At 47.0% G+C, this 8,552-nt stretch overlaps 1 protein-coding gene across 1 annotated transcript in view; it reads left to right on the top strand.

Moving 5' to 3' along the window:
- The first annotated feature begins 6,230 nt into the window (after window positions 1-6,230).
- Window positions 6,231-8,552, top strand: part of VRK2 (VRK serine/threonine kinase 2) — a 424,890-nt gene continuing 422,568 nt past the window's right edge. The window contains 1 exon segment of the mRNA XM_078649306.1: window positions 6,231-6,370. The gene's annotated coding sequence lies outside the window, so the exon portion shown is untranslated.

Below are 8,552 nucleotides of genomic sequence, written 5' to 3'. Positions count from 1 at the left end.
GTTTATAGACTTGAGCACTATGGTATTCACCACTCACTATAGGATATAATTTTATCACATATGGCATCTTTAACCCATCCAACACCTAACCTTCTGCATGTCGTTCTTTTGTTCAGTCAAGCACATATTAACGCACTTTGCCAATACAATTACCCATGATGTTTGCTAAGGTCCTGTATTAATTCATTTTCAGGCCCCTGACGAAGGGTCTTGTTTGTTGACCCGAAATGCATTGGGCGAAGGATTAACCACCAAGATTTGGATTGTTTGAAAGTGATTCCTTTACCCTTATGAAACAAAATAAGGAATGAAAGTTATCAGTCAATAAACTATGAGATGATTCACTATAAACTTTGGATTATATGTTGTTTGAATAACTGTGAATAACCAATGAAGAAACTTTAATGTTCTACGTTAAACAGTGCGCACGTTTTTGTGAGAGGTCATCCCCCCTCCACATATTGGTTCTTCCGTTCATAGGCACGACAAGGCATCGTGTGACAAACGTCAGTGCCACTCCTAAAAACTAAGAATAATTCTTGAACATACAACCTATACGAGTGTAAAGGGATTCAAAACTTATTTGAAAAGAGGGCAAGATTTATCAAGGGACTGAATTGCCCTTGCATCGCGCCGAGTGTCGTAAGCGCAACGCAATCCCTATGTCAGATTTTCCAACCAATGCAAGGCCATCTTGGTAGCCCTGCATTGCTTGGTAAATCTGGAGTAAAGCAAGGTAGCGCAAGCCACTGCCTTGTGTTACTCTGCCCTGGGAAGGCGTTCCATGGGTGGAGCTTGGGTATTGCAATGCATCCACCAATGTATTTTGGCTCATTCCCAGATTCACCAACACTGGTAAACCTGGGAATGCATCATAATGCTATGTCTTCGCAGGCGCAACAAGGGGAAATATCTTTATCTGTACTTGTTTCCTCTTTTTACGCCTGCTGCATTCTGAAACACAATTGGAAAGAGGAAAATGCTCTGAGGATTGTTTTTGTGAAGGCCTGCGTTGGTGCAAGCCAGCACCAGGGACATCTTAAAGATTTTGGGGGCCCTGGGCCAAACATATTTTGGGGGGCCCCTGTTCAGAACAGCTTTGAATTTATGATCCAATTTGAGCCCACATTTCCCACGCCGTTTCCGCTTCCTCAGCTGCGTTAGCGATCCAGTTTGCATCAAAGGCATTGGCCTATAAATTCCCGATGTAAAGGGACGCGCGCAGCTCACAGCGGTAGGATTTCTTGTTTCCTGCCCTACTACAAGGTTTTCAATACTTTTTTAATTGTATATGTGTGGCTGAATTACTCTGGGCTTTTTAACAATTTCTGCTTGCTACGCGCATTGCACTTTACTTGATTCTGCTTGCCTACACCTTAACTGCTCAGATTCGTATCTCGCTTTTCCACCAGTCCTGGTCTGCCGCGGCTGATACGCCGATTGTGCGGAGGGCTGGGGCTACTATCGGGCTCCTCACTTCCACCCACGCAGTTTCCGCTTCGTCAGCTGCGTTAACGATCCAGTTTGCTTCATAGGCTACATATTCCCAATGCAAACGGACGTGCGCAGCTGACAGCGGAAGGATTTAGTGTTTCCTGCCCTGCTACTAGATTTTTAATACTTTTTAAATTGTATATGTGTGGCTGAATTACTCTGTGCTTTTTAACAATTTCTCCTACTTACGCACACTTTCACTTTGCTTGATTCTGCTTGCCTACACCTTCTTTGCTGTTCCGATTCACATCTCGCCATTCCTCCAGTCCTGGTCCGCGGCGGCTGATACACCGATTGTGCAGAGGCCTGGGGCTAAAATCGGGCTTCTCACTTCCGCCCGTCAGCATCCGGCGCCAGCCATGCTGACCAGTTCCCCTCCAGTGAGTTTCTTCTACTATATTACAATAGGAAAAACTGCTTAGCTTACGGCGGCTACCATTATGTCAGTGTACAGCAGTTGATCTAAGCTTGGGGAGGTAGACTTTCGATGCAATAAGTGCAACTGGTCTTTCCTCCAGCCCAGGAAACTCGCGCCCAAGATCCTCCCATACAACAAGTGTAAACAAATTGAGAAAACAGAGGACTTAAAGGCCACCCTTTTAAATTATAGCTCTATGCAAAAGTATGACCCACACATTTATGACCTACTTTTAGACGAACAACCTGATCTTTTTTTTCTCACTGAGACCTGGCTGTCTGAAGCCTCCAACCCTATTATCACCTCAGCCATCCCTATGGGTTATGAAATTCTTAGGAGGGACCGACCAAGTGGGAAGTGAGGAGGTGTCGCCATAATTTACAATCAAAAACTAGGCTGCTCTCCCATCCCGATGGAAAACATCGAGGGCGCAGAGTTCTTAGGCTTCCACTGTACCTTATCCCCCCATATTAGCATAGCTGTTTTTCTGATTTACAGAACTCCTGGTGCAATTGGAAATGTTATTACTACGCCTAATACAGCCACCACCTCCCTGACCTTAAAATACAACTGCCTTATTATGGGAGATTTCAATATACATATGGACAATGGAAAAGACCCTCAGACAATTTCCTTGCTGGAGACGCTGCAGGCCTGCAACATGTTTCCATCTATTTCTACGGCCACCCATGGGAAGGGCCATACCCTAGACCAAATCTTTCATAACTTTGACATATCAATAAGCCTACCTCTTCCCGTTACCTGGTCTGACCACCTCCTATTAAAATTTGTCATTCCCAACTCTGCCACAGCCCTCTCGGGCTAAGGCAGGGCAGAGGGTCCCTAATTACAGGACGTTCCATAAAATATCCATCCCGATGTTAGCAGACGCTCTTGGTCGTTCCTCGCCAGAGCTGACTGGCTGCCCCGACTCGGACGCCCTCTTTATAGATTCATGGCTCTGAACCAACATTGGTGCAGTGGTACCGGTTGTTTCCCACTCCTCAAAGAGGTCGGCCCCACCAGCTCCATGGTTTAACGATTCTCTGAGATCTAGCAAAAGAAATTGCAGAAAAATGAAATGGAAATGGCATAAATCCTATCTACCTGAGGACCTGAAAATTCTTGAAACATGATGCATCATGTCGCAAGGAGGGCGCACTACGAAGTGGTGCATCCCTGTTTTCACACAGCGATGCGTCACGTCTCAGAAATATGGCCCTAAATGTGTTTATATCTAATATTCAGGGATAGTTAGGTGTGTTTTCAATATTGTAACATAGCAGCAGCTCACCAATATTACTGCAAATAATCTCTGTGAAGCCCTCCCATTTCTCATATGTTAGGCCTTGTTTTGATCTAAAATAAACTTTTTTTAATGTATATTGCATGAAACATAAACACATTTCTCTGCAAAATGGCTCTAATAGACTCTCACAAATCAGGTACATAGAAAATAAATTAAAGGAAAACAGTATTTAAAACAATCTATTTAAGAAATATTCAAGGTCATTAGGGCAAAACTCTGGAGAACGGAGCTGACTCTGTCAGGGGGGCCCCTGAAAGGCTGGGGCCCTGGGCCACTTTGCCCATGCATTAAAACGTCTCTGGCCAGCACACTGTGCACCAACGCAAAAAAAGGACAAGAATGCACCATATAATGCTAAATATGGCGCATTCTTGCCCTCTCCTTTTCCCACAGCGCAGCAAGGTGTTTTGCTGAGTTGCATTGCATGAAAGTAAATCCCAGTCTACAGTCCTGCCAAGCGTCACGCAACAGGTGTGACGCTCACGCATTTCAGTGCGGTGATCCGCATCACCGCACTGAAATGCAATGTCATGCATTTTACACCTGCTGCCAGGCGAGCCACCAGCGGTGCCTCTGTCACTGTGCCCGTGGCTCTCTCTCGCTCCGAGGTGCGCCTACGGCGCCAGCACGGCTCATGCCACAGCAGGGGGCCGGGCTGCCTGCCCTCTCAGTCCGTATTAGTCAGCCAATCACCAACCGTGTCAGCAGGGGGGCCGGGATTTTAGTCTGGATGTGCGGCGGTTGAGTGCCGTCACGTCCGGCCCAGGAACAGGAAGTTAGTAATGCGGCGGGGGATCTGAAAATGCCTGCTGCTCACAGCCTCTCTCATGATGGCAGGCCGGCCGCCGCGGCCGCAGGGGGTCCAGCCGATTGATCGATTCCCTTTTGCAGCAGCTCCGGTTTGCCTTCAAGAAGTGCCAGAGAAAGATAGAGCCAGCATAATCTGTTTTAAAGTACTTCTGCTGTATCTGTTATTGAAAGACTAGCATATCGAGGAAGTGACGCTGCCGCAGCCAGGACTGGCCCGGGGAGTGGTGATTTGGTAATGTGAAGATGATCGCTGCCACGATGTTTTCTGATTGTACTCTCTTCGGTGCAGTTTGGGCAAGATAGTCTGCTACTACGTGCATGTAAACTTGCTGTCATATGTTCGTTTTGAAAAGATCGGTGGCAGTGAACAGTAGTTCTAAAGCACACTTTGCTTTTCTAAATGATGTTTATTACTGCGGAGCCACGTATGTCCCAGGGAAATACCTAATGCATAGCAGACTGAAACCCGCAGATAGTGTGATCGACCTGTACTTGTGAAAAATAGGAGAGGTGTTTTATTCACGCCCTGCCACGGGACTAGTCCGCCCACACTCGCACGGGCTGCCCCAGTCCCTTTCAGGCTGTCTTGCTCCGGAGGCACCTAGTGTGCTGAGTGCACTGCCACATGGCCCCTTGGTTCTCTGTTCATCAGGAGAAATGCCCTTGAAAGGCTCGGTGGTAGCTGACAGGTGAGTGGTGACCCTGGCTCGTCCTGCTGCTCCTCACTAACCCCCTCTTCTGTCACTGCTCCTACCCCAGCCCCCAGTACACTGACCATGCCATTTATAAACATGCCCAGGTAGCCCACTCCTCTCTCCTGACCTCGACCCTGACCCTCGCCCTATACACTCTGCCCCCTCAGTATCTCATTCTCAGAATGTACATACAATGCAGTGGAGAACAATCCCTCTTCATTTGCATAATGCGCAAAACGTGTAACCACGTGCTTTACAATGGATCTTAGGAAAACTATAAATATGTAAATGTATTTCTAGCCAGTTTGTGAGCTACTGTTCATCTTGCCTCTTGGATGCTTGAGATGTACTTCCATCCTCTTCTCTGTTGCTGCTAACTTTTCACTTTCTGTTTCTCCCCAGTTGTGGAGTAGTAACTGCCACAAACATACTTGTAAATGTGGTTGTGCAGCAGAAAGCACTTGGCGGCCTTTGTTTCTTGTGCTTTGAAGCAGTTTTAAGATTGTATTAGAGTTTTTTTGTACCTTTGATGGGTGTAATTTCTGAAATTCATGTTTCCCTTGTCTTGACTGCTTGATTTTTGATTGCGAGAAGGTGTCACTCATGGTTATTGATTGTCACTCATAATTTCAGCGAAATTATGAAAATGTCACACATAAGCAATCTGAAACCTTGGCAGCTATGAGTCTATATACATAATGCACTACGGCCCCTCGCGGCGGGATGCCTGGCTTTCACCTTGTGAATACCCTGCCGGGGTATCTCTCACAGGGGAATACCAGGACGGGTTCCCTAAGCAAGCGCCTTGAGACCCCTGGGTGAAACGTGCGCTATATAAATCGAAATACATTTACATTTACATTAATGCTGAAATGTCATTTCACAGGCTGAATGACACCAATCCCGCCCACAAGTACAATGGTTCATAAGTCATTTTTTCTGACAAACACTGCAACGAGTCATCCCAGATGTTGACATGCGAGAGTCGCATTCCCTGGAAGTTCTTAAACCAAAAAGGAAAATATGAGCACGGGTTCTGCATGCCTGCGCCTTAGTTCAGTGTAATTTCAATCCGTTTTCCTTCGGCTGCGATGAGTTTTTTGCAACGATTGTTCCAAGACGTCATACAATCCAACAAGCCGAAGCGCCCGCTTTTTAAAGCCAAAATTGATTAATTGAAGTCGCTTCCCGCTAGAACTTGCCTTTGCCATAATTCATATCAACAAAGTCCCTCGTTTAAAAAAAAATAATATAACAGCGGAGTGTCCAGTCGATTAAGTACGGTCCTTTGTAACATCCAAAACTCCAGCAGATTTAACACAAGAAACGCCCTTATTCCACCATCCTGCCCTGTCGGTCGTAGTCCGATTTAGCGACTGTGTCTACTTCTCCGCCCCTGGGCGTGACTCTTCGTCACTCTCTGCCGCCTTCTGGCTCAGGTGGCGGAAGTTCGCCGGCTTCTGTGTCCCGCGTGAAATCTTCTGGGCTTGTCATGTGACTTATTAGAGGGAAAAGAGCTGTATTGCTGACGGAAAAGCGCGAACAGCTGGTTCTACAGACTTAAGAGAGCCGAACGAAGGGAACCGGCAGGTGCTGCTCGAACTTTCTCCGAGGGAACCGGAAGAGCTAACCCCTGCATAGCCGGTCAGTAACAGTTAACTTACAAATTACGCTTAGAGCGGTGGTAGAATTTCAGTGACATTTAACCAGCCTAATTGTCGTATGTAAGCGAGTTCAGTAACGTAGGAGCTCTGTCTGCGGCGCTGTACTCATAAGCAGTGTAACGTCATTTGCGGGAAAAGTATTATTGGAAGATGTTCACAAGGTAGTGCTGCAAATGGAACAAAATACTCCTGCTACCCTTCACCTCCGCTGACAGTCAGGACTTTACGTGGATGAAAAGGGTGGGGTCTTACCTAAAAGGGGCGTAGTCAGTCTAATAAAGGACTCGGCTTACGTTTGAAAGCACTGCATTTTCTTTTACTTTTGTAAATATCTTGGCAACTGTATACCTTCTTCCAACACATTTGCACAGAAAAACGATTGCAACCGGAATAAAGAGGCCATTGTTCTGTATGCTCTGCAGAGAGGCCAAAGATTGCATGAACATATGTCCAACTTATGAACACTTTTTGAACCACTGACCGGCAGATCATCACACTGCCTTAAGCCTCCGCTCCAGAGCTCCCTCTCAATCGTGGCCTGGTAAAAACACTTGGAGACAACTCGGTTTGAAGTATGTTCCATCCAAGCATAGCATGCTGCAAAAACAATTGTGGCGACTCCCTTTTAAATAATTACAGGAGCCAAATTAGGTTTCTTTTTAACTTTAATCCCCGGAGCGCCGGGATACACCGCTGCCTTGGATGCGGTAGGCGCCGATAAAGAAAATGGCCGCCTTCCGCTTCCTGTGCCTCCCTTCCGGTTCCGGCTAGGGAAAGCTAGACCGTCACCACATATCTCCCTCCTTTATGCAACCCTTAAACAAAACAGTCTTACTAGTAGTCCATTTCGTAGTCCTTAAATCTCTCCGGCTTCCTCACGGTTCTTCCTGCCCTTGTCGTGCTGGCGCGATCATGCTGTTCCCTTCTCTGTCCTTCTGTACCCTTACTTGTCCCTGCTTCCTCACCTCCTTCGTTCGTGTTCGTCTCTTCCTTTCCTTTGCTCTTCACTTCCTTAAGTCCTCCAGTCTCTTCTCTTCCTCTCTCCGCTCTCTTTCCCATTTCAACTTGCTGTACGCCTTCTTCTACTTGCTCATTCCTTCTTTCTCCACTTGCTTCCTCTCTCTCCTCTACGTTCACTTCCTTCTCACATGTCTCGTTGCCCCAATTCAGTATCTTACTGCATTTCGCCATCCTGTCTTGCGACCATATTTTCCCGTCGCTGAGGAGTGCTGATCTTGCATATGGTTCCAGTACTTGAAGGGGTGGTGTGAACTTACTGTCCCCCTTTTTCTTGAGTGTGGCTACTTTCACTCTTACCCAATCACCTTTCTCTAATGTTACTCCTTGAACTTTGTGACTTTTGTTATAGTGTTCAGTGTATGTCTCCTGTGCCCTTTCCAAGTTTCTCCTGACGACTGCTGGAGACCACTTGCTCTGCACGACCATCTTCCTCCACATGGCATTGTCCTTGGTAAAAGGGTCTCTCCCTCTCAGAACTTTGAATGGGCTGTACCCTGTGCTGCCCGGCGTGATGCGGTAGGCCCACAACATTTTTGGCAACTCTTTCTCCCAGTCCAAACCGTCACTGATGGCCGCTTGAATGGTCCCCATGATCACCCTGTTGAAGCGTTCAACCTGTCCGTTTCCAGAAGGGTGATATACTGGTGTGTGTTTGACCTCTATTCCGTTTCTTGATACAAACGCTTCCCATTTCGTTGAGGTAAATTGAGGGCCATTGTCACTGATGATCACTTTAGGAATCCCTTCTTTGAGGAAGATGTTTCTGAGAAACGTTATCACTGCGTCCGTGTCCATGCACTCTTGTACGTCGACCTCTGGCCATTTGGAGTACTTATCAACCAACACTACTGCGTACTTAGATGTGCCTTCTGCGTTGAGAATGGGCCCCACGATGTCGATAGAGACCACTTCCCAAGGACCTTCTGGAATGGGAAACTTCCCCAGTTGTGGCCTTAGGACGCACTGTGATTTGTCAGCCTTGGCACAAGACTCACACTGCCTGACATAACGCTCTACCTGGGAATCTATGGCAGGCCACCAGTACATTTGCCTCGCCAGAGCCTTAGTCTTGGTTATACCTTGATGACCCTCGTGCAGCAAGTGCAGTAAGTGTTGAATCACTCCTTGGGGGGGCACCACTT

This window comes from Lissotriton helveticus, chromosome 6, assembly GCF_964261635.1.
Source record: "Lissotriton helveticus chromosome 6, aLisHel1.1, whole genome shotgun sequence".
NCBI classification, from domain to species: Eukaryota; Metazoa; Chordata; class Amphibia; order Caudata; family Salamandridae; genus Lissotriton; species Lissotriton helveticus.
This window is presented reverse-complemented; position numbering and strand designations above follow the sequence as displayed.